At 42.8% G+C, this 26,135-nt stretch overlaps 1 long non-coding RNA gene across 1 annotated transcript; it reads left to right on the forward strand.

Annotated features, from left to right (window-relative positions):
• Window positions 1-753: 753 nt before the first annotated feature.
• On the forward strand, window positions 754-19,652 carry LOC132388073 (uncharacterized). The gene is made up of 3 exons (XR_009510135.1): window positions 754-807; window positions 17,879-17,993; window positions 19,213-19,652. It is a non-coding gene; the product is annotated as an uncharacterized LOC132388073 (long non-coding RNA).
• The last annotated feature ends 6,483 nt before the right edge of the window (window positions 19,653-26,135 follow it).

Raw genomic sequence — 26,135 nt, forward strand, 5'->3', positions numbered from 1 at the left:
TCTCAGGAATGATCGGCATTATGTATGAGGAGCATTTGACGGTTCTGGAGCTGTGCTCGATGGAGTTCAGAGGGACGGTGGGGGTGGTGGAGGGATGTATGGTTAATAAACCTACCGAATGCTGAAAAGCCTGGATATAGTGGACATGGAGAGGATGTTTCCATTAGACAGAGTCTGTAATCTGACAGCACAGTCTCAGAATAAAGAGGCTTCCCTTTAAAACTGAGATAAGATTTTTTTTTTGGCTAAAAGATGTAAGATATGTGGAATTTATTGCCGCAGAATTTGTTTGAGGCTGCCATTTGGGTATATTTGTGACAGATTAATATATTGATGATTGCTGAGTAGCTTCAGGGTTACAAGAGGAAGGCAGGAATGTGGTGTTGGAATAAAAATCACCCCTGGTTGAGTGGTGGACAGACCAGATGGATCGAATCACCTGATTCTGTTCCTGTGTCTTACCATGACTGAATGATGGCTCCTTCTTATCCCATATCGTCTGTGTCATGTGAGGGACATTAAAAGATTGTTCACTGAGATCGTTATATTTGCCTTCAATGTTTAAATTTCAGTGAGTTTTGTTCCTAGTAACATTAAGCAGATATGTTTGGTCCTCCTTTTCATTGTTAACGTGCTTCATTATCTTTCATGTTACAGTTAGACCTGCAGTGATAGGTTTATTGGAAGAAAACGCATGACTGAAGACGTGGGAACAGCAACAAGTGAACGAGCCCGAGGACTGAGAGCACCGACTGGAGAGAACCCATCTGACTCGGAGATTCCAGTGATTCAGTCAGGAGAAAGTTGGTGAGTCTCATTTACTCAAACACTGGTCCTTTAGACATTACATACCTGTACAAAGGAAGGTACAAAATGGTTGGGAGTGAGACAGAATGTGCCCAGAAGAACCAGTTATGCCAGTACCAGTCAGACACAGTTGTGAAGAAGCCCCCCCCCCCCCCCAATATTCCCTTTAAACTTTTCGCCCTTAACCCATGTCGTCTGGGTTTTTTCTCCCCTAGCCTCAGTGGAAAAAGCCTGCTTGCATTCACTCTATCTATACCCATCATAATTTTATAAACCTCTATCAAATCACCCCTCATTCTCATACGCTCCAGGGAATAAAGTCCTAACCTATTCAACCTTTCTCTGTAGCTCAGTTTCTCAAGTCCTGGCAACATCCTTGTGAACCTTCTCTGTACTCTTTCGACGTTATTAATATTCTTCCTGTAATTCGGTGACCAAAACTGCACACAATACTCCAAAGTCCCCCTCACTAATGCAATATACAACCTCACCATTACATTCCAACTCATATACTCAGAACTTTGATTTATAAAGGCCAATGTACCAAAAGCTCTCTTTACTACCCTATCTACATGTGATGCCACTTTTACGGAATTTTGTATCAGTATTCCGATATCCCTCTATTCTAGTGCACTCCTCAGTGCCCTACCATTACCTTGTATGTTCTACCTTGGTTTGACCTTCCGAAGTGCAGTACCTCACACTTGTCTGTATTAAACTCCATCTGCCATTTTTCCAGCTGGTTCAGATCCCTCTGCAAGCTTTGAAAACCTTCCTCACTGTGCACTACACCTCCAATCTTTGTATCATCAACAAATTTGCTGATCCAATTTACCAAATTATTATCCAGATCATTGATATAGATGACATATAACAATGGACCCAGCACTGATCCGTGTGGTACACCAGTAGTCACAGGCCTCCACTCAGAGTAGCAATCCTCCACCACCTCTCTCTGACTTCTCCCTTTCTCAATTCCCATTCAAATTTACTACCTCACCATGTATACCTAGTGGCTGAATCTTCCTAACTAACCTCCCATGCGGGACCTTGTCAAAGGTCTTACTGAAGTCCATGTAGACAACATCCACTGACTTGCCTTCATCCACTTTCCTTGTAAACACCTCGGAAATCTTTAATATATTTGTTAAACACGACCTACCATGCACAAAGCTGTGTTGACTCTCCCTAATATGTCCCTGTCTATCTAAATAATTGTCGATCCTATCTCTTAGTACTCCTTCCAATAATTTACCCATGACTGACATCAAACTTTCAAGCCTATGATTTCCCAGATTACTTTTAAAGACTGCTTTAAACAACGGAACAACATGAGCTATCCTCCAAATCTCTGGCACCTCACCCGTAAATAACGACATTTAAATATATCTGCCAGGGCCCCTGCAATTTCAACATTAGTCTCTTTCAGGGTCCGAGGGAATACCCTGTCAGGACCTGGAGATTTATCTACTCGCCTCAAGATAGCAAGCACCTCCTCCTCTTCTATCTGTATAGGTTCCATGACCTCAATACTTATTTGCCTTTTTTTCCATTGACTCCACGCCAGTTTCCTTAGTAAATTCAGACACAAAAAAAACCATTTAACATCTCCCCAATTTCTTTTGTTTCCATGCATTGCCGACCACTCTGTTCTTCAAGAGGACCAATTTTACCTCTTAACTATCCTTTTGCTATTAATATACCTGTGGAAGCTGTTACTATCCTTCATCTTGACTGCCAACGCTACCTCATGTCTTCTTTCAGCCCTCCTGATTTCTTCCTTAAGTTTTGTTTTGCACTTTTTATACTCCTGAAGTACCTTATTTGCTCCCTGTTTCTTACACATGTGATACATCTCTCTCTTCTTTATCAGAGTTCCCTCGAGAGCTAAGGTTCCTTATTCTTATCCACTTTGCCTTTAATCCCGAGACTTTGTTCCGAGGGTGTCCTCATGGGCCGTCCGGAAATGATTTCAGCTGGTGACAACCCTATTTTCCCCTGTGGGGTAACCGTCATGTGGAATCGGGCTAATGGACGGACCTTCAACCAAGTGAGTCTAGTCTCCACTGTTAGTCTGGCCAGTTTACTCTTCAGAGTGCCATTGGCTCTCTCCACTCTGCCAGCGGCCCGTGGGTGGTGTACACAGTGGAATTGTTGCTTGATAGCTAATTTGTTACATACTCCTTCGTTGGCTTTCACCACGAAGTGTGGGCCATTGTCAGAGCTCACCATCTCTGGCAGGCCGTACCTAGGAATTACATCCCGTAATAATACCTTCACAACAGTCATAACTGTATTAATGGTAGTTGGAATAGCTTCAATCCATCTACTAAACATATCTATAATAACTAAGCAGTATCTATAGCAATGTACTCTAGGCAATTCAATAAAATCAACTTGTTGACATGAAAAAGATCCATCTGTAAAGGGTGTCATACCCGATGTGCAGGATACAGGTTACCAACCATTCCCTGCTTTCCAGGTGTGTACAATTATGTATATAATCAACCAATATTGGTAAAAACTGTGTAGGAACATAAACTTGTCCCACTGGGTGATCCAAAAACCTAGGTCGGGGTCTTTCTGGCACCCCATCTGGGACCACAGTTTTCACTCCTCCTCAGAGGCAGCCCCCTGAGAAGAACAAAACTCGAGGTAGCTGTCGAGCGGTGAGTAAGTTCTTTACAAAGGTGACATTACTAATGGGGTGGCCAGAGGAAGTCAGGAATCCCCATGTTCCCAGAGAGCCCCGTAGTCATGTACAATCCCAAATGCATAACGGGAGTCTGTGTAAACGTCCCCACTTTACTCTGTTGCAGGGATACAGGCACGAGTCAGAGCAAACAGCTCAGCCTTCTGGGCGGAGACAGCTGCTTCAAAAGAGGCCTGTTCAGTTACTTCACTGTCCCTCCTCCTAGACCTAGCAGTTCGCTCCTGCTGTTCAGGGGGATTTAAACTAATGTGGCAGGGGGATAGGAACAAGTGCAGAGAGACAGAGGGGTGTAAAATGAGAGTAGAAGCAAAAAGTAAAAGTGGCAGGCAGGCAAATCCAGTGCAAAAATCAAAAAGGGCCACTTTTCAACAAAATTGTATAAGGGCTTAGAGTGTAAAAACAAGCCTGAAGGCTTTGTGTGTCAATGCAAGGAGCATTCGTGGATGAATTGACTGTGCAGATAGTTATTAATGAATATGATATAGTTTGAATCACAGATACGTGGCTGAAGGGTGACCAAGGATAGGAGCTGAACATCCAGGGATATTCAATGTTTAGGAGGGATAGACAGGAAAGAAAAGGAGGTGAGGTAGTCTTGCTGGTTAGGGAAGCGATTAACGCAGTAGAAAGGAAAGACATTAGCCTGGAGGATGTGGAATCGATATGGGTAGAGCTGCGTAACACTAAGGGGCATAAAACACTGGTGGGATTTGTGTACAGGCCACCGAACAGTAGTAGTGAAGTTGGGAATGGCATTAAACAGGAAATTAGAAATGCGTGCAAAAAAGGAACAGCAGGTATAATGGGTGACTTCAATCTACATATAGATTGGGTGAACCAAATTGCTAAGGGTGCTGAGGAAGAGGATTTCTGGGAATGTGTGCAGGATGGTTTTCTGAAACAACATGTCAAGGAACCAGCTAGAGAGCAGGCCATTCTAGACTGGGTATTGAGCAATGAAGAAGGGTTAGTTAGCAATCTTATCGTGCGAGGCCCTTTGGGTAAGAGTGACCATAATATAGTGGAGTTCTTCAGTAAGATGGAGCGTGGCATAGTTAATTCAGAACCAAATGTTCTGAAATTAAAGAAGGGCAACTTTGAAGATATGAGGTGTGAATTAGCTAAGATTGATATTTAAAGGGTTGACAGTGGATAGAAATATAGAAAATAGGTGCAGGGGTAGGCCATTCAGACCTTCGAGCCTGCAGCGCCATTCAGTATGATCATGGCTGATCATCCAACTCAGAACCCTGTACCTGCTTTCTCTCCATACCCCCGATCCCTTTAGTCACAAGGGCCATATCTAAATCCCACTGAAATATAGCCAATGAACCAGCCTCAACTGTTTCCTGTGGCAGAGAATTCCACAGATTCTCCACTCTCTGTGTGAAGAAGTTTTTCCTCATCTCAGTCCTAAAAGTCTTCCCCTTTATCCTTAAACTGTGACACCTCGTTCTGGACTCCCCCAACATCGGGAACAATCTTCCTGCATCTCGCCTGTCCAATCCCTTTAGAATTTTATATGATTCAATAAGATCCTCCATCAATCTTCTGAATTCCAGTGAGTATAAGCCTAGTCAATCCAGTCTTTCTTCATATGAAAGTCCTGCCATCCCAGGAATCAATCTGGTGAACCTTCTTTGTACTCCCTCTATGGCAAGAATGTCCTTCCTCAGATTAGGGGACCAAAACTGCACACAATACTCTAGGTGCGGTCTCACCAAGGCCTTGTACAACTGCAGTAGAACCTCCCTGCTCCTGTACTCAAATCCTTTTGCTATGAATGCCAGCATACCTTTCGCCTTTTTCACCACCTGCTGTACCTGCATGCCTCCCTTCAATGACTGGTGTACAATGACACCCAGGTCTCATTGCACCTCCCCTTTTCCTAATCGGCCACCATTCAGATAATAATCTGTTTTCCTGTTCTTGCAACCAAAATGGATAACCTCATATTTATCCACATTAAATTGCATCTGCCATGAATTTGCCCACTCACCTAACTTATCCAAGTCACCCTGCATCCTGTTAGCATCCTCCTCACAGCTAACACTGCCGCTCAGCTTCGTGTAGTCTGCAAACTTGGAGATGCTGCATTTAATTCCCTCATCTAAATCATTAATATATATTGTAAAAAACTGGGGTTCCAGCACTGAGCCTTGCGGTACCACACTAGTCACTGCCTGCCATTCTGAAAAGGTCCCGTTTACTCCCACTCTTTGCTTCCTGTCTGCCAGCCAATTCTCTATTCTCATCAATACCAAACCCCCAATACCGTGTGCTTTAAGTTTATACACTAACCTCTTGTGTGGGACCTTGTCAAAAGCCTTTTGAAAATCTAAATATACCCCATCCACTGGTTCTTCCCCTATCCACTACTAGTTATATCTTCAAAAAATTCTATAAGATTCGTCAGTCATGACTTTCCTTTCACAAATCCATGCTGACTTTGTCCAATGATTTCACCTCTTTCCAAATGTGCTGTTATCACATCTTTGATAACCGACTCTAGCATTCTCCCCACCACTGATGCCAGGCTAACCGGTCTATAATTCCCCGGTTTTTCTCTCCCTTTTTTAAAAAGAGGGGTTACATTAGCCACCCTCCAATCCTCAGGAACTAATCCAGAATCTAAGGAGATTTGAAAAATTATCACTAATGCATCCACTATTTCTTGGGCTACTTTGGGATGCAGACCATCTGGCCCTGGGGATTTATCTGCCTTTAATCCCTTCAATTTACCTAACACCACTTCCCTAATAACATGTATTACCCTCAGTTCCTTCATCTCACTAGACCCTCGGTCCCTTACTATTTCTGGAGGGTTATTTATGTCCTCCTTAGTGAAGACGGAACCAAAGAAGTTATTCAATTGGTCTGTCATGTCTTTGTTCCCTATGATCAATTCACCTGTTTCTGACTGTAAAGGTCCTTACTTTTGTCTTGACCAATCTTTTTCTTTTCAAATATCTGTAAAAGGTTTTAGAGTCAGTTTTTATGTTCCCAGCCAGCTTTCTCTCATAATGTTTGTCCCTTTCATAATTAAGCCCTTCGTCCTCCTCTGCTGGTCTCTGAATTTCTCCCAGTCCTCAGCTGTGCCGCTTTTTTTTGCTAATTTATATGATTCTTCTTTGGACTTAATACTATCCCTAATTTATCTTGTCAGCCACGGGTGCACGACCTTCCCTGGTTTATTCTTTTGCCAAACTGGGATGAACAATTGTTGTAGTTCATCCATGTGATCTCTAAATGCTTCCCATTGCATATCTACTGTCAACCCTTGAAGTATCATTTGCCAGTCTATCTTAGCTAATTCACATCTCATACCTTCAAAGTTACCCTTCTTTAAGTTCAGAACCTTTGTTTCTGGATTAACTATGCCACTCTCCATCTTAATGAAGCATTCCACCATATTATGGTCACTTTTACCAAAGGGGCCTCACACGACAAGATTGCTAACTAACCCTTCCTCTTTGCTCAATACCCAATGTAGAATGACCTGCTCTCTAGTTGGTTCCTGAACATTCATATGCAATGGCAAGCATTTAAAGATTACGTGGATGAACTGCAATAAGTGTTCATCCCAGTTTGGCAAAAGAATAAACCAGGGAAGGTAGTGCACCCGTGACTGACAAGGGAAATTAGGGATAGTATCAAGTCCGAAGAAGAAACATATAAATTAGCCAGAAAAAGAGGCACACCTGAGGACTGGGAGAAATTCAGAGTCCAGCAGAGGAGGACAATGGGATTAATTAGGGAAGGGAAAAAAGAATTTATGAGAGAAAGCTGGTAGGGAACATAAATCTGACTGTAAAAGCTTTTATAGATAAGTGAAAAGAAAAAGATTGGTTAAGACAAATTTAGGTCCCTTACAGTTAGAAACAGGTGAATTGGTCATAGGAAACAAGGACATGGCAAACCAATTCAATAACTACTTTAGTTCTGTCTTCACTAAGGAGGACATAAATAATCTTCCGGAAACAGTAGAGGACAGAGGGTCTAGTGCAGGGGTCAGCAACCTTTACCACTGAAAGAGCCACTTGGACCCGTTTCCCACAGAAAAGAAAACACTGGGAGCCGTAAGACACGTTTGACATTTAAAATGAAATAACACTGCATACAACGTTTTTTTTGCCTTCATGCTATGTATAAACAAACTATAATGTGTTGCATTTATGAAATTGATGAACTCCTGCAGAGAAAACGAAATTACATTTCTGCATGCAACAAAAACATTTTGAACTCCGAAAAAAAGACATTGGGTTGAAGGTTACTTTTAAGTAAAATACTCAATGTCTATTTGAGTTCTTCTTGTATTTATGAAAAACGCTGAACTTAAATTTTCCGCCAGCAGCAAACCAAAAATAACATCAGCCAGCTGTCAACCTGAAAAATAAAAGGACTATTTCACTAAACAATGAAAAAATATGAATATTCCTAAAATAATAGGCAATTAAAATATGTAACATACTTGGTTAATGGGATTTCTGCTCCTGGACCTCAGCGCACAGCATCTGCACATCAGGGCTGTATGACGTCACCTTCATCTTTACACAGAATTGCAAGCTGTCATCTGTGAGGTGTGCACGATGTTTGTTTTTAATAAAGTTCATGTTGGAGAACACCTGCTCACATACATATGTGGATCCAAAGATCGACAGGACTCCAAGCGCATACTTTTTAATGTTTACATAAATGTCGGGGATAGCATTCCATGTTTCGAACACAAGTTTGTCCGGTTTAGGGAGGTTTTCAATATCACTCCATTTGTGATTCTGAGCAAGAACGGCCTTCTGACGGGCAACATCTTCAAGGTCTGCTGTCAAGCGTCTAAACTTGGACACCCATATGTCTTTGTCGGCTATTTCGGCCAGTTCCATCTCAAGATCAGGTTTACTCACACCTGCCAATGCAGTCGTATTCAGTAGAGATGAATCGATGCTTGGGGGAGTGACCGGGAAGGATAATGTGTTTTTTTTTCCTCTCTGAACTCACAGAAGCGTTTCCCAAACGATGTTTGCATTGCGATGATTGCAGAATGTAAATACTCCGAATTTATCATGTTTGAACTCTCTCAAATTGGGGAAGTGAGACAAAGTGCCTTTCTGTCAATCTCTGGCAAGCACTGTCAACTTGCGCTCGAATGCCAAAACATCTTCCAACATGTGTAGGGCTGTACGTCCTTTCCCCTGAAGAGCTGTGTTCAGCGTGTTCAGGTGCGCTGTCGTGTCTACCATGAAGTGTAGCTTTTCCAACCCTTTGCTGCCCAGGAAAGTTTTCACTTCTTCCAGACACGCGACAAATCGCTTCAGCACCTCCCCTCTGGACAGCCACCGGACTTTGTTGTGCAGCAGGAGATCAGAATATGCGCTTTCCAGCTCATCCAGTAACAAACGGAATTGACGGTGATTTAACCTTTTTGCTATTATTTTATTGACAATCTGAATGACAACATCCATTACTTCTGTGCATTCCGGAGGAAATGTTTGAGCGCACAGTGCCTCTTGGTGCAAGATGCAGTGAAAAAGCAGCAGCTTTCTGTCCAGCGACTTCTACAGAAAAGCCATAATTCCCTTGTGCGTTCCCGTCATATTCGGTGCCCCCATCAGTAGCTACTGACACCAGGTGGGTTTATTCCTTTGGCTCTTAAACAATTCAAGACAGCCTCACAGATGTCCGCCCCCCATGTTTGGTCTTTTAGAGGTATCAACTCAATCAGTTCTTCCCGTGGCCCGGCAGAGTTTACATACCGGCAGAACAACGCTATTTGTTCAATATCACCTTTGTCTTTAGACTCGTCACAGGCAATCGAGTAGGCCACAACTGAATTGATGTCTTTAATTTGCTGTCTTGTGATGTCTTCTGCCATTTTTATGGTTCTGTGGTTCTGTCTTTGACAGTCTTTACAGAGAGGGGCATATCCCTGATTTTCTGCACAATTTCACTCTTGTTTTTAAAGTCCGTGAATAGATGTTCTGAAATCTTAATGAAAGATTCTTTTATATATTCACCATCTGTAAACTGCTTCCCGTGCCTGACTATTTCCTAAGCGGCAATATAACTAGCGTATGTCGTTGGTTTTCCGGACTTCATCCATTGCTTGAAATGATTTTTGCTCAGATCAACCTTCCGCATCAGTTCCGATACGGCTTTTTTTCTCTCATCTCCATCCGGATATTTTTGAGCAAAGGCTGCGTGTTTATTCTAGAAATGCTTTGCAACATTTGACTTTTTGTTGTTTGCTAGTTTCTCATTGCATATTAAGCATACCGGTAAACCAGTCTCGTCAGCAGTGAAAGCAAATGAATCTGTCCACGTATCATTAAACGTTCTGTTTTCTTCAGTCACTTTTCTTTTTTTTAGAATTCTCCATAGTTGGCCTACCTTGGATCGAAAAATTAAAGAAATCGCGCACTGACGGGTGTCAGGTATTGGCAGAGGTGACGTATATTAATAGCGATAAAAACACATTGTAGCGGTGTGCTCACGCAGTCAGTAAACTGCAGTCGAATAACTTTATTCGAACTAAACAGCCTTGCTTTTAAGCCTCCCTCAACCTGGCCCCCATGGGCGCGGATGCTGCAAAAGACCAATTATTTCCCAAAGCAACAGGGAGCCGCAGCACAGAGGTAAAAGAGCCGCATGTGGCTCCGGAGCCGCGGGTTGCCGACCCCCGGTCTAGTGAGATGGAGGAACTGAGGGAAATACATGTTAGTAGGGAAGTGGTGTTAGGTAAATTGAAGGGATTAAAGGCAGATAAATCCCCAGGGCAAGATGGTCTGCATCCCAGAGTGCTTAAGAAAGTAGGCACCTATTTTGTATGTTTCTATGTGTGGAAAATTAGAATCTCCCACAATCACAACCTTGTGCTTACTACAAATATCTGCTATCTCCTTACAAATTTGCTCCTCCAATTCTCGCTCCCAATTAGGTGGTTTATAATACACCCCTATACGTGTTACTATACCTTTCCCAATCCTCAGTTCCACCCAAATAGGCTCCCTAACTGAGCCCTGTAATCTATCCTGTCAAAGCACCGCTGTAATATTTTCTCAGACAAGCATTGCAATACCTCCGCCTCTTGCCCCTCCGATTCTATCACACCTGAAGCAACGAAATCCAGGGATATTTAGTTGCCAATCACACCCCTCCTGCAACCATGTTTCACTAATAGATACAACATCGTATTTCCAGTTATCAATCCATGCTCTAAGCTCATCCACCTTTCTAACAATGCTCCTATCATTAAAATAGGTGCATTCCAGAAACTTTCCTCCTCTTCCTCTCTGTTTATCCCTAACGGTGCAAGCAACTTTATTATCTCTTTTTTTTCCTTCTCCCCTACATCTTCGGTCTGAGCGCTCCTACATCAGGGAGGAAGTTCAAATCAGCTCCGTGTTAAATGTTTCACCATCACGGTGACTGAAGGCAGCTGCAGGTTCATGAGGGACTGTTACTGTCAGATTCTGCAGTTCTTGCAGCTGCTCATCGCACCCAGAACTGAACCCTGGTCATGGAGCATTGGAGGAGTCTGTTCTGCTGATGTCAGCCTTAAACTAGTCAGAAGTTTTACATTGTGGATCTGTGAATGATAAAGCAATTTTGTATCATTTATCCCGTGTCTCAGGTACTTACTGTCTCTATCACCCTCAATATGTAAGGCCACTCAGTCCATCTGGTTCCTGTCCATGTTTCTGTTCCATATCAGTTTATCAAAATCTATCCTTGCCATTTCCCTCTCAACCTCCCTATGATGACAGGTTACAACTAGTCACCTCTGTGTGATAAGAGATTCCCCTTGAATTTCATAGAATTATAGAAATCTACAGAGCATTATAGACGTGTTGGCCCATAATGTTGTGCCGACCATGTAACTTACTCTAGAAACTGCCAAGAATTACCCTACCGCATAGCCACCTATTTACCTAAGCTCCATGTACCTATCTAAGAGTCCCTTAAAAGACTATTGTATCCGCCTCTACCACCGTCGCTGGCAGTGCATTCCAAACAGACACAACTTTGTTTAAAAAACTTAGCTCTGACATCTCCTCTGTACCAACATTCAAGCATCTTAAACCTATGCCCCTCGTGTTAGCCGTTCCAGCCCTGGGAAAAAGCCTTTGGCTATCCACACGTCAAATGCCTGTCATCATCAAATACACCTCCATGAATTTCCTGCATGATTCTCTCCATGCTGAAGAACTGTGGTTTTACCGTTCTTCAGAACTCCAGACTGAGGTGGTTAACTCCTTTTTCCCTGCTCTTTTGAACGTTTTGGGTCATTTTCACTAATTTCAAAGGACTGTGCCTCAGACAGTTGGGTTGTTGCAACGCGCCTCTAAACTCTGACAGCACATCAGCGAGTTCACACTCTGGAGAGGCCGTTCACCTGCTCAGACTGTGGGAAGGGATTCGCTTTGTCATCTCACCTATTGAGACATCAGCGAGTTCACACTGGTGAGAGGCCGTTCACCTGCTCAGAATGTGGGAAGGGATTCGCTTTGTCATCTCACCTATTGAGACATCAGTTAGTACACACAGGTGAGAGGCCGTTCACCTGCTCAGACTGTGGGAAGGGATTCGCTTTGTCATCTCACCTATTGAGACATCAGTTAGTACACACAGGTGAGAGGCCGTTCACCTGCTCAGACTGTGGGAAGGGATTCGCTTTGTCATCTCACCTATTGAGACATCAGTTAGTACACACAGGTGAGAGGCCATTCACCTGCTCAGACTGTGGGAAGGGATTCGCTTTGTCATCTCACCTATTGAGACATCAGTTAGTACACACAGGTGAGAGGCCGTTCACCTGCTCAGACTGTGGGAAGGGATTCACTTCATCATCTCAACTTAAGGTACATCAGTGAGTTCACACCGGGGAGAGGCCATTCACCTGCTCAGACTGTGGGAAGGGATTCGCTTTGTCATCTCACCTATTGAGACATCAGTTAGTACACACAGGTGAGAGGCCGTTCACCTGCTCAGACTGTGGGAAGGGATTCGCTTTGTCATCTCACCTATTGAGACATCAGTTAGTACACACAGGTGAGAGGCCGTTCACCTGCTCAGACTGTGGGAAGGGATTCACTTCATCATCTCAACTTAAGGTACATCAGTGAGTTCACACCGGGGAGAGGCCATTCACCTGCTCAGACTGTGGGAAAGGATTCACTCAGTCATCCCACCTGCGAGCACACTACTCAGTTCACACTGGGGAGACTCTGGACACAAATAAATCAGTTCTATTTTAAACTCTGTCTCTGGTACTTAGTGAATTTATAACACACGTAGTGCACAGTAGAGAGTCAACTCAGGCCGCCTGGACTTTGCTGAGATTCAATTCCACGACAGTCCTTTTAAATCATCCCCTGTTATTCACCTCTCACTCTCACTGTGGTGATGGGTTCCAAACAGTCACTACTCTGTGGGTGAAGAGGTTTCCCTTGAATTTCCAGCAGACTGAGGAAGTTGAGCTGACTGCAGTTCTACCTGAGATGTTCTTCGCCCTTCAAATCTCTGGAGGAGGAAGAGTGACATTGGTAGTTAACCTCCGTAATCACGACTCATTTCCATTTTATGGGGCATTTTTCCTGATAACAAAGGGTTGTTGAAAACACCAGTGTTCTTTAAAGACTGGAAGTAGAATCGGAAACCATCAGTTGGATGTTCAAAGAATCATGGTCAGAAACCAGAGGCAGGTCTGCACACGGTAGAGTTTGGGGCTCTGGAAGATGGTTGGGGTAAGAATGTATCGTGAGAAGGGAATCAGCAGCAGGGAGAGGAACTGCATAACAGAGTAGGAACATTTCAAAGCTGATTGACAGAAAATAATTGTGTTGTCTGACTGATGACAGAAACAATACCTGTTGTGAGGTGCTCCATTGGTCGAGGGAGATGTGGGTGTTGGGAATGGTTATATCTATTGAGGGAGTTAGTCCTGCTTGTTCATCCTGTAATATAATTTCTGGATGGTTATTATATAACCACATAACAATTACAGCATGTAAACAGGCCATCTCCGCCCTTCTAGTCCGTGCTGAAAGCTTACTCTCACCTAATCCCACCGAACTGCATTCACCCCATAAAAAATATCGAACCTGCTTCTACCACTTCTACTAGAAGCTCTTCCACACAGCTACCACTCTCTGAGTAAAGAAGTTCCCACTCATGTTACCCCTAAACTTTTTCCCCCTAACTCTCAACTCATGTCCTCTTGTTTGCATCTCCCCTACTCTCAATGGAAAAAGCCTATCCACGTCAACTCGATCTATCGCCATCATAATTTTAAATTCCTCTATCGAGTCCCCCCTGAACCTTCTACACTCCAAAGAATAAAGACCTAACTTGTTCAACCTTTCCCTGTAACTTAGGTGTTGAAACCCAGGGAACATTCTAGTAAATTTTCTCCGTACTCTCTCAATTATATTGACATCTTTCCTATATTTCAGTGAACAGAACTGCACACAATACTCCATATTTGGCCTGAACAATGCCTTGTATGATTTTAACATTACATCCCAACACCTATACTCAGTGCTCTGATTTATAAAGGCCAGCATACCAAAAGCTTTCTTTACAACCCTATCCACATGAGATTCCACCTTCAGGGGACTATTCACCATTATTCTATTATCTATGCCCTACAATTTACCATGTATGTCCTATTTTGATCAGACCTACCAAAATGTAGCACCTCACACTTTTCAACATTAGCCTCCATCTGCGATCTTTCTGTCCACTCTTCTAACTGGCTTAAATCTCTCTGCAAGCTTTGCAAACCTACTTCATTATCCACAATGCCACCTATCTTAGTATTATCTGCATACTTTCCAATCCAATTTACCGCTCCATCATCCAGATCATTAATGTATATGACAAACAACATTGGACCCAGTACTGATCCCTGAGGCACACCGCTAGTCACCGCCCTCTAACCTGACAAACAGTTGTCCACCACTACTCTCTGGCTTCTCCCACCCAGCCACTGTTGAATCCATTTTACTACTTCAATATTAATACCTAACAATTGAACCTTCCTAACTATCCTTCCATGTGGAATCTTGTCAAAGGCCTTACTGAAGTCCATATAGACAACATCCACTGCTTTACCCTCGTCAACCTTCCTAGTAACCACTTCAAAAAGTTCAATACGGTTTGTCAAACATGATCTTCCACACACAAATCCATGTTGACTGTTCCTAATCAAACCCTGTCTAATCAGATAATTATATACCATATCCAAGAATATTTTCCATTAATTTATCCATCACTGACGTCAAACTTACAGGCCCATCATTGCTAGGTTTACTCTAAGACCCCTTTTTAAACAATGGAACATGAGTAATTTGCCAATCTTCCGGCACCATCCATGTTTTTAATGATATTTGAAATATTTCCGTCAGAGCTCCTGCTGTTTCTACACTAAATTCCCTCAAGGTTCTAGAGAATATCCTGTCAGGAACCGGAGAGTTGTCCACTTTTATATTCCTTAAAAGCTCCTTACTTCCTTTTCTTTAATCATCAGAGTTTCCTTAACTACCCTACTTGTTTCTCTTACCTTACATAATTCAATATCCTTCTCCTTAGTGAATACCAATGAAAATAATTTTTCAAAATCTCCCCCATAGCTGTCAACTCTGATTCTCTAAGGGACCAATTTTGTCCCTCACTATCGTTTTGCTATTAATATAACTGTAGAAACCCTTTGGATTCATTTTCACCTTTCTTGCCAAAGCAGCCTCAGATCCTCATTTAGCTTTTCTAATTACTTTCTTAAGCTTCTTTTTACATTCTTTATATTCCTCGAGCACCTCATTTGCTCCATGCTGCCTATATTTATTATAGATCTCTTTTTCCGAACCATGTTTCCAATATCTCTTGAAACCATGGCTCTCTAGAACTTTTAACCTTTCCTTTCAACCCAATAGGAACATAAAGATCCTGTACCCTCAAAATTTCACCTTTAAATGAACTCCATTTCTTTGTTATATCCTTCCCATAAACAAATTGTCCCAATCCACTCCTAAATCTTTTCACATTTCATCAAAGTCAGCCTTTCTCCAATCAAAAATCTCAACCCTGGGTCCAGTCCTATACTTTTCCATACTTATATTGAAACTAATGGTATTGTGATCACTGGACCCGAAGTGCTCCCCAACGCATACCTCCATAACCTGACCTATCTCAATCCCAGCAGGAGATCCAACACTGCCACTTCTCTAGTTGGTACCTCCATGTATTGCTGCAAAAACCTATCCTGCACACATTTTACAAACTCCAAACCATCCATCCCTTTTATAGAATGGACTTCCAGTCTGTGTGTGGAAAATTAAAATCTGCCACAATCACAATCTTGTGCTTAGTACAAATATCTGCTATCTCCTCACAAATTTGCTCCTCCAATTCTCGCTCCCCATTATGTGGTCTATAATACACCCCTATAAGTATTACTACACCTTTCCCATTCCTCAATTCCACCCAAGTAGTCTCCCGAGACGAGCCCTCTAATCTGTCCTGTCAAAACACCACTGTAATATTTTCTCAGACAAGCAATGCAACGCCTCACCCTCTTGCCCCTCCGATTCTATCACACCTTAAACAACGAAATCTAGGAATATTTAGTTGCCAATCACACCTGTCCTGCAACCATGTTTCACTAATAGCTACAACATCATATTTCCATGTCTCAATCCATGCTCTATCCTCATCCAACTATCTAACAATGCTCCTAGCATTAAAATAGATGCATTTAAGAATCTCCCCACCTCTTCCTCTCTGCTTATCCCTAATGGTGCACGCAACTTTATTACCTTTTTGTTTTCCTTCTCCCCTACATCTTCGGTCTGAACCCTCCTACATCAGGGAGGAAGTTCAAATCACCTCTGTGTTAAAAGTCTAACCATCACAGTAACTGAAGGCAGCTGCAGGTTCATGAGGAACTGTTACTGTCAAATTCTGCAGTTTTTGCGGCTGCTCATCGCACCCAGGACTGAACCCTGGTCACTGAGCCTTGGAGGAGTCTGTTCTGCTGATGTTAGTGTTAAACTAGACTGGTGTTTAATACTGTGGATCTGTGAAAGATAAAACAGTTTTGTATCAAATCCCATGTCTCAGGTACTTACTGTTTGTACCACACTCACAATGTACACTGGAAAGGCCACTCGGCCCATCTGGTTCCTGCCCATGTTTCTGTTCCACATCCGTATATCAAAATCTACCCCTGCCGTTCCCCTCTCACTCTCCTTGAGATGACAGGTTGCAACTAGTCACCACTCCGTGGGATAGGAGATTTCCCTTGAATTTCATAGAATCATCGAAATCTATTTTCCTAAGCTCCATGTACCTTTCTGAGAGTCTCTTAAAAGACCCTATTGTATCCGCCTCTACCACCGTCGCTGGCAGTGCATTCCACACACACACCACTCTTTGCTTAAAAAAAACTTTGCTCTGATATCTCCTCTGCACCTACTTCCAGGCAGCTTAAACCTATTCCCCCTCGTGTTAGCCGTTTCTGCCCTGGGAAAAAGCCTCTGACTATCCACACGACCAATGCCTCTCGTCATCTTATAGACCTGAATGATTTTCTCCAGTCTGAGTAAGATGATGAGCTCACCGTGGTTTTGACATTCTCGCCCCTCCCAATCCCCTCCCCCTCCCCTACCCCTCTCCCCCTTCCCCTCCCTTCCCTCTCCTCCTTTGTGTTTTACGTCAAAGATCCTTCTCACTTAGGCACTTAAAGCGACACTCGCAGTAAACGAACCTGCAGTTTCGTAACACAAGGCACCTCTAAAGTCTGACAGCAGACAAGTGAGTGAATCTTCGATGGTGCAGAGTCAAAAACCAAAGATTTGCCAGATTGAGTCAGGCGTTGGGGCTGCAAAGAGAGATGGGATCTAGAGTTTACGAGAAGGAGGAATCAGACCAGCAGGATGTGACTACACAAGAAAGATTAGATGCATTTGGAAACTGGTTGATCGAAAAAAAAGGTGGTTAATTTCTGCAAAATACTGGTGGAAATCAACAGTCAGGCAGCAATTGTGAAGAGGCATGAAAAGACAACATTTAGACCGAGCCTCTTCAGCACGCCTAGACTGTGTACTCCGCTGCTTAGTTGCTGCTTGAACTGCAGAGTTCCTGCAGCATTTGTGTGTATGTATCTCTGTATTCCCAGCAACTGCAGAATCTCCTGTGTTTTATAACCGCATTTTACTTTGGCATTAGATGTGTGTTGATATTGAGTATATTGCTTATGGGAGCTGCTTTCTGCGTTAGATTTTTCGATACACACGAAAAAAAATAAGTTATGGACCTTGAACCGGTGCCTGCACAAATTTTTAATGGCACTCTGATTACCCATAGGGCCATGAGTTAAAAATTTCGCTGTCGATTAAATGCGCAGGCGTCAGGCTGAGGACGTCCCCAAGTATCACGTATGCGCGCAGCACACTGAAGGCATTGAAAATGTCGGATGTAGGTAAGAGCGATTGTCCGTGATTTTATCTTAAACACTGGCTTCAGAATAATTCCTGTGAAATCCAGACATCATAGTCCGCAATCCCGGGACAGTCCTGCTCTCTCCCCTCTCTCTCAGCCCCACGATCCGTACACGGGCCCAGGGGAGCTTCCGGTTGATGAGGGAATGGGAACCGATGGATCTCTCAGACAGAGCTGAGCTCCAGCTATCTAAATGCAAGGATTAGGAACTCGGAGGAAGGGCACAAAATCTTTTACATCACCAGTTGAGAAAATCACTTTTGTTCTACCTCCAATCACAAAGAAGAGGAAATCTGCAGATGCTGGAAATCCCAAGCAACACACACAAAATGCCAGAGGAACTCAGCATTGGTACTCAATCCAGTCAATGCCAAACAAACATTTAAACTGTCTAATGCAACTACCTGCACTGGGATCATCGCCCTCCATACCCCTACTGTCCAGGCTCCCATCCAAACTTCTTTTAAATGGTGAAACCAAGCTCATATTCACCACTTGTCCTGGCATCTCACTGCACGCTGTCACGACCATTTCAGTAAAGAGCTTTTCCAAATGTTCCCATTAAATTTTCACTTCCCCACTTACCCATGACCTATGGTTGTCATCACACCCATCCTCAGTGGAAAAAGCTGCTTACCTGTACCCTATCTATACTGTCATAATGTTGTCTATTCCCAACAAATCCTCAAAGAAATGTATAATATCTTTGTTTATGTTTAGAGCCTTTTTCAGATGTATAGGATGATGAGGGACACTGATCATGTGGATAGCCAGAGGTTTTTACCCCAGGGCTGAAATGGCTAATGTGAAGGGGTATAGTTTCAAGGTGCTTGAAAGTTGATACGGAGGGGATGTCAGGGGTAACTTTATTTACACTGAGAGTTGTGGGTGCATGGAACGGATTGCAGGCTACTTGTGTGAGATTGTTTCAGTTACTGTGGGGGAGGAACCCATGCAGCTCAGTGGGAACAGGGAATAATACCAATGGAGAGAGTCAAACTGAGCCAGGTCACAGATTGGAGACGGCAGAAATGCCCCATTCATATAGAGACAGGAAAAGCGTCAGGAGATGATTTCTGTCTCCAACTTGGGTTGAACTTCACTGTAACAGTGTGATGCCAGGTCACACCTTGACAACTCAAGCGATCTCATTAGAAATGTCCTACACCCATTGATGGATTTTGTAAATCTTTTTACAGGTTAAAAATGACAAGGAATTTGCCTACGGGAACCTCGAACACAACACGCCAGTTTTGCTGTCTCTGTCCAGATATTTAAGAACAGGAGCAAGGGATTCAGCCGATCATCCTTCCTGCTCAGACTGTCGAGAGGGATTCACTTGATCATCTGACCAATTGGCACGCCCATTAGTTTACATGGGGGGAGCCCATTCATCTGCTCAGACGGTGGGAATGGATTCACTCAGTCATCTCAACTGAAGGTACATCAGCAAGTTCACACTGGGACAAGGCCATTCACCTGTCCTGTGAGTGAGCAGGGATTCAGTGGGTCTTCCCACCTGTGGACACACCAGTCAGATCACATTGGGCAAAGACTGGTCATCTGAAGAATTTGTGGGGAAGCATTCACTCTGTCATCTGACCTAATGGCTCAACAGCGAGTTCACACTCGGGAGCGACCGTTCACCTGCTCAGACTGTGGGAAAGGATTCACTCAGTCATCTCAGTTACTGAGACACCAGTCAGTTCACACTGGGGACAGGCCATTCAACTGCTCGCTCTGCAGGAAGGGATTCACTTCCGCATATAAGCTACTGAGACACCAGTCAGTTCACACTGGGGAGAGGCCATTCACCTGCTCAGACTGTGGGAAGGGATTCACTTCATCATATCAGCTACTGAGACACCAGTCAGTTCACACCGGAGAGTGGCCGTTCACCTGCTCAGACTGTGGGAAGCGATTCACTGAATTATCTCGACTGAAGATACATCAGCGAGTTCACACTGGAGAGAGGCCGTTCACCTGCTCAGATTGTGGGAAGGGATTCGCACAGTCATCTCAACTGAAGGTACATCAGCGAGTTCACACTGGGGAAAGGCCGTTCACCTGCTCGGACTGTGGGAAGGGATTCACTTCATCATCTCTACTGAAGGTACATCAGCGAGTTCACACTGGGGAGAAGCCATTCACCTGCTTGGACTGTGGCAAGGCATTCACTTCATCAGCTCACTTACTGAGACACCAGCAGCGAGTTCACACTGGGGAGAGGCCATTCACCTGCTCAATCTGTGGGAAAGGATTCACTTCGTCATATAAGTTACTGAAACACCGGTCAGTTCACACCAGAGAGTGGCCGTTCACCTGCTCAGACTGCGGGAAGGGATTCACCGAATTACCTCAACTGAAGGTACATCAGCGAGTTCACACCAGAGAGAGGCCATTCACCTGCTCAAAATGTGGGAAGGGATTCGCTCAGTCATCTCAACTGAAGGTACATCAGCGAGTTCACACGGGAGAGAAGCCGTTCACCTGCTCAGACTGTGGGAAAGGATTCACTCAGTTATCTCAACTGAAGGCACACCAGAGCGTTCACACCGGAGAGTGGGCAATCACCTGCTCGGACTGCGGGAAGGGATTCGCTTCGTCATCCCATCTGAAGATACATCAGCGAGTTCACACTGGAGAGAGGCCGTTCACCTGCTCAGACTGTGGGAAGGGTTTCTCTTCGTCATCCCACCTGAAGGTACATCAGCGAGTTCACACTGGAGAGAGGCCATTCACCTGCTCAAACTGTGGGAAAGGATTCACTCAGTCATCCATCCTAAAGGCACACCAGCGACTTCACACTGGGTAGAGACTGATCTGCTCGGACTTTGGGAAAAGATTCTCTCAGCCAAATCAACCAGTGTGCATCATTGAGTTCACACTGGGGAGAGGCCATTCACCGGCTGTGAATGTAGGAAGCGATTCACTCCATCATCTAATCTTATGTAGCTCTCAGTTCTTTTGGCAGCTTAACAGAGGGGGTTATAGCCCCCCCCCCCCCAGTCCAGTTTGGCCAAACTGAAGAATCTCGTTTGGGTGGATACTGTGCGATGTGTCCCCTGTGTAATGTGTCCCTGGGGTTCATACTTTCTGTGGACTGTCTCTTTAAAATGCAAAGAGAACCGAGACTGACGTTGGACACGCTGTTGGATTTCTGCAGAAGTGCTGGGTTGCTATGGTGACCAGCTAATGTTTATGTTCTGTGTGGTTAAGCAAGGTCAGAATGATCCTTTACCGACACAGAACAAGCAAGCGACTTCTTACAGAGAGAGGGGGCGGAGCTACGTGATGGACAGCTGGTGTTCAGCACAACGGTATTTAAACACACGTAACTGCTTTACTCGCAGGGCACGCAGACGTTCAAAGGCTAGTGATGAAAGTTTCTGCTAGTTGGACTTTCTTGTACCCACAAGGGTGCGATTTGAGGATTGATAAAGAAGAATCGATCTGTGGCTGTTAGTACGTGTAAGAGTGACCCTGTGGGATCTACCGGTGAGTCTAACCCTTGCCTGGGTTGGGAGACTTTCTCTTGAAGAAGGTGCTCTTGAGTTGGTCACGTCTGGCTAACTTGGAAGATTTGATGGGCATTGGAAAAGGTCGACAACACCTGTTTACTTGGATTACATCTCCCTCACCCTCGCCCTCTCCTTCCCTCCCTCCCTCCTCCCCCTCCAATCTTGTAAACTAAATTGAATCTACCACATCATCGTAAGACTGATGGTGCAGACTCGAGGGGCCGAATGGTCTACTTCTGCACCTATTTCCTATTGTCTATTGACTATGTCGTTTACCACCTAGGTTTTGGATTTTATATACAGGTGGCTCCTGTTTTTCGGACGTTCGCTTTACAACAGCTCACTGTTATGAAAGACCTACGTTAGTACCTGTTTTTTCTAACCAAAGAGGATTTTCACTTTTATGATAAAGATGATGCCTGCTTTATATGTGAGTTTACCCCGAGAAAGACTACCGTGACCATGAAGCCTTGTGCGGCAGTTGTGTATGCATGCGTGCACGTGCCGATTTTTTTTCTCTCCAAATCAATTTCAGTTCACTATCTTCTGGATTTTCAGTGAAACTACACCGTACATACAATATTTCTACTTTATATAGTGTGTATACTTATCATATCATTCCTACTTTTACAATAGGTTAGTGTTATTTTAGGTTTTATGTGCTATTTGGTATGATTTGGTGGGTTATTCTTTGGGCCTGGGATCGTCCACAATCTTTTCCCATTTAAATTAATGGTGATTGCTTCTTCGCTTCATGACATTTCGGCTTACAAATGGTTTTATAGGAACGCTCTAGCTTTAGATACAGGGGGAAACCTGTATTCACACCTATATATGCATAACATTGCTAACCCTTGGATTATCTGGTTTAAGTTCACTATTATTAGTAGTTACCAATAAAATAGTGTTTGTTCACTGCAAAACCAGACTCCCAAGTGTGTTCAATTGTTGCTGGTAGTTTTATAGGTTTGCGTCTGTGTGACACCTGAAGTAACAAATGGTACATAATATGTGATTACACTATTAAGATTTATAATTCTTACTTTTAATAAAGGGTCAGTAAAGAAAACAAAAAAAAAAATGAAAAAGGGCCCACTCTCTCCATTCACGTCTTCTCATCTCTCCCCAGCAAAAGGCCATGAAAATCTCTCTTCCAGACTCACAAGGAAGAACATTTCTGTCATTGGATAGTCGTAACCTAAACATTGCTGCTGCAGAGAAACCATTACCTCAGCAGTGAAACATTACAGAGAGGCCATTACATCAGCAATGAATCCTTACAGTGTGTTACACTTGTGACACACTACCGGGTTCAAACTGGGGAGAAAGTTTCCCAGCTGCATGCTGGATATTAGTCCATCACCGTTGCTGAATGCAATTTCGAGAGTGACTGTCGGTGCTGAACTCTGCAATTATTGCTGCTGCTCACCACACCCAGTTCTGCACCCTGGTCACTGGGCATTGGAGGAGTTTTTTCTGCTGCACATTCACCTTTAATGGAACTGCAGTTTAATATTCTGGATCTGAGACAAATAAACCAGTTCTATTTTAAACTCCGTCTTCCACCTACTAAATCTGCCTCAGCTATTCAATCGTTTCTCTCTAATTATGATATCGCTGATATATGGTGTTTCCTTCATCCTACTGAGAGAGATTATTCTTTTTTTTTCACATGTTCACCATACCTTTACTAGAAATGACTACTTCTTACTCGACAATCAACTCATTCCATTTGTCTATTCTTGTGATTATCAGAGTATACTGATTTCTGACCATGCCCCAATTACTCTGTCCTTAAATTTTCCTGGCCTTCCTCAGAGGAATAAACACTGGCGGTTTGATTAGACTTTACTATCGGATGATGATTTTCTAAAATTTATCAAGGATCAGATAACCTTTTATTTTAACACCAATACATCACCTGAAGTGTCATCCCAGATTGTCTGGGATGCCATGAAAGCATATCTGAGGGGTCAAATAATCTCCTATACAGCAAATCTTAATAGAAAGTCCTGTGCAGATCGATTAGACCTCATTAATCAGATTAAAGAGTTGAATCAACTCTATGCGCAAACTAAGAATCTTGAACTATACAAGAAACGTGTAGAACTTCAAACTAAATTTAATCTTCTGTCCACTCAATCTGTCGAACGCCAACTTCTTGAAAGTAAGAGTCGTTTTTATATTCATGGTGACAAATCTGGTAAATTTCTAGCCAATCAGCTGAGGAATTCCAAAGCCAAGCAACATATTACAAAGATCCGGAAGGAGAATGGAGACCTTACATCGGATCACTTAGAAATCAATGATGTATTTAAAAAATTCTATTCTCGACTTTATTCCTCTGAATCATTAAATGACAATATCTCTATCGATCATTTTTTTAAATAATCTGAATATTCCTTCACTTTCATCTGATTTTAAAGCCAAACTCAATGCGCCTATATCATTAGAAGAAATATCTACTGCAATTTCTGCACTGTCTTCAGGGAAATCTCCTGGACCTGATGGGTTCCCTGTAGAATTTTATAACTCATTCTCTTCACTTCTCTCCCCTCAGTTACTTTCAGTATTATCTGACTCGTTTAACTACAGCAAATTGCCACCCTCTTTCAATGAGGCTTCTATTATTCTTTTATTTAAAAAGGGTAAAGACACAACAGAGTGTTCCTCGTATAGGCCGATTTCATTGCTTAATGTTGATGTTAAAATCTTGGCCAAAGTTTTGGCATAGATTAGAAACTGTTATTCCCTCTATTGTTTCTGATGATCAAACTGGTTTTATTAAAAACCGTCTTCCTTTTTTTTTTAACATTCGGCGTTTATTTAACTTTTTATATTCACCTCCAACTGGGATTCCTGAATGTGTTATTTCCCTTGATGCGGAGAAAGCATTTGATCGTATAGAGTGGAACTACCTTTTTGCAGTTTTAGAAAAAATTTGACTTCGGTCAAAGTTTTATCTCTTGGATCAAATTGCTGTATTTGTGTCCGACTGCCTCTGTTTTAACTAATTCTCAGAAATCCCAGTTATTTAACCTCAAACGTGGCACCCGTCAGGGATGGATGCCCTTTAAGTCCCTTTCTCTTTGATTTGGCTATAGAACCTTTGGCGATAGCTTTTCAAAATTGTCCTGAACTGACCGGGATTTGGAGAGGGGGTGTTGAGCATAAAGTTTCTCTTTATGCTGATGACTTATTACTTTTTCTTTCAAATCCGTCTACATCCTTACCTCCAATGTTTTCACTTCTTGACCAGTTTAGCCAGTTCTCTGGATATAAACTTAATTTACATAAGAGCGAACTTTCCCCAATTAATAAAGAAGCACAAGAATTAACATTTCGTGATCTCCCCTTTAAAGTAGTCCACAATCAATTTACTTATCTTGGGATTATATTCACAAGGAAGTTTAAAGATCTCTTTCATGAAAATTTTGCCAATCTTTCATATACTATTAAACAGAGTCTGTTACATTGGTCACCTCTATCTATGTCTTTGGTAGGTCGTATTAATGTTGTTAAAATGTATGTTCTCCCTAAACTTTTATATTTATTTCAATCAATCCCAATTTTTATTCCTAAATCCTTATTTGATTCCTTAGACTCTGTTATTTTGTCATATCTGTGGAAGAATAAGCGCTCTAGAATTAACAAAGTTTATCTCCAAAAGTCTAAAAAATAAGGTGGCATGGCTTTACCTAACTTTCGTTTATATTATTGGGCAGCCAATATATGTTGTGCTACCTTTTGGTCTTTTTTCCATGGCCAACCCGAGTGCCCTAATCGGGTGGCAATGGAGTTGAGCTCCACTAAAGAATTATCTATCTCTGCACTTCTCGGCACCGTACTCCCTAGTAGTTTGTCCAGATTAATAGTTAATCCTCTTGTCAGACACACTTTGCGTATATGTGCTCAGTATAGGAAACTTTATGGGTTCCATGGTATTTCCTTTTCTACCCCTATCTTACATAATCACCTTTTTTTTAACCTACTACATATGACTCAGCCTTCCATGATTGGTATAGGAAGGGCATTAGACATTTTGAAGATCTTTTTATTGATAATCGCTTTGCCTCTTTTCAAAAGCTCTCTGCTAAGTTTAATCTGCCTAATGCTCATTTTTTTTAGATATCTCCAAATTAGACACTTTATTACTCCTTTAATCCCTAACTTCCCTGAAATGCCTGAGAAAAATGTTATGGATTTATTTCTTTCTATTAATCCACTAGGTAAAGTTTTAATATCATTTATTCGTGATAAATTAGCAGCCCTACGACGTGCCCCTGTGGATAAACTTAAAATGGCATGGGAGGATGATTTAAATACCTCTTTATCCGATGAGACTTTGGACTCGAATCTCAAATCGGTTAACTCAACCTCCCTGTGTGCTCGCCATTGCCTTTTATAGTTTAAGATTGTTCATAGAGCCCATATGTCTAAATCCAAATGATCTCGGTTTTACTCTAACATCAGTCCGCTTTGTGATAAATGCAAAAGGGGCGAGGCCTCTCTCATTCATATGTACTGGCTTTGTCCTAGCTTGGAGAAATTTTGGAAAGATGTCTTCATAACGTTATCGTATATTCAGAATCACCACCTAG

The sequence above is a fragment of the Hypanus sabinus genome, unplaced genomic scaffold (assembly GCF_030144855.1).
Source record: "Hypanus sabinus isolate sHypSab1 unplaced genomic scaffold, sHypSab1.hap1 scaffold_262, whole genome shotgun sequence".
NCBI classification, from domain to species: Eukaryota; Metazoa; Chordata; class Chondrichthyes; order Myliobatiformes; family Dasyatidae; genus Hypanus; species Hypanus sabinus.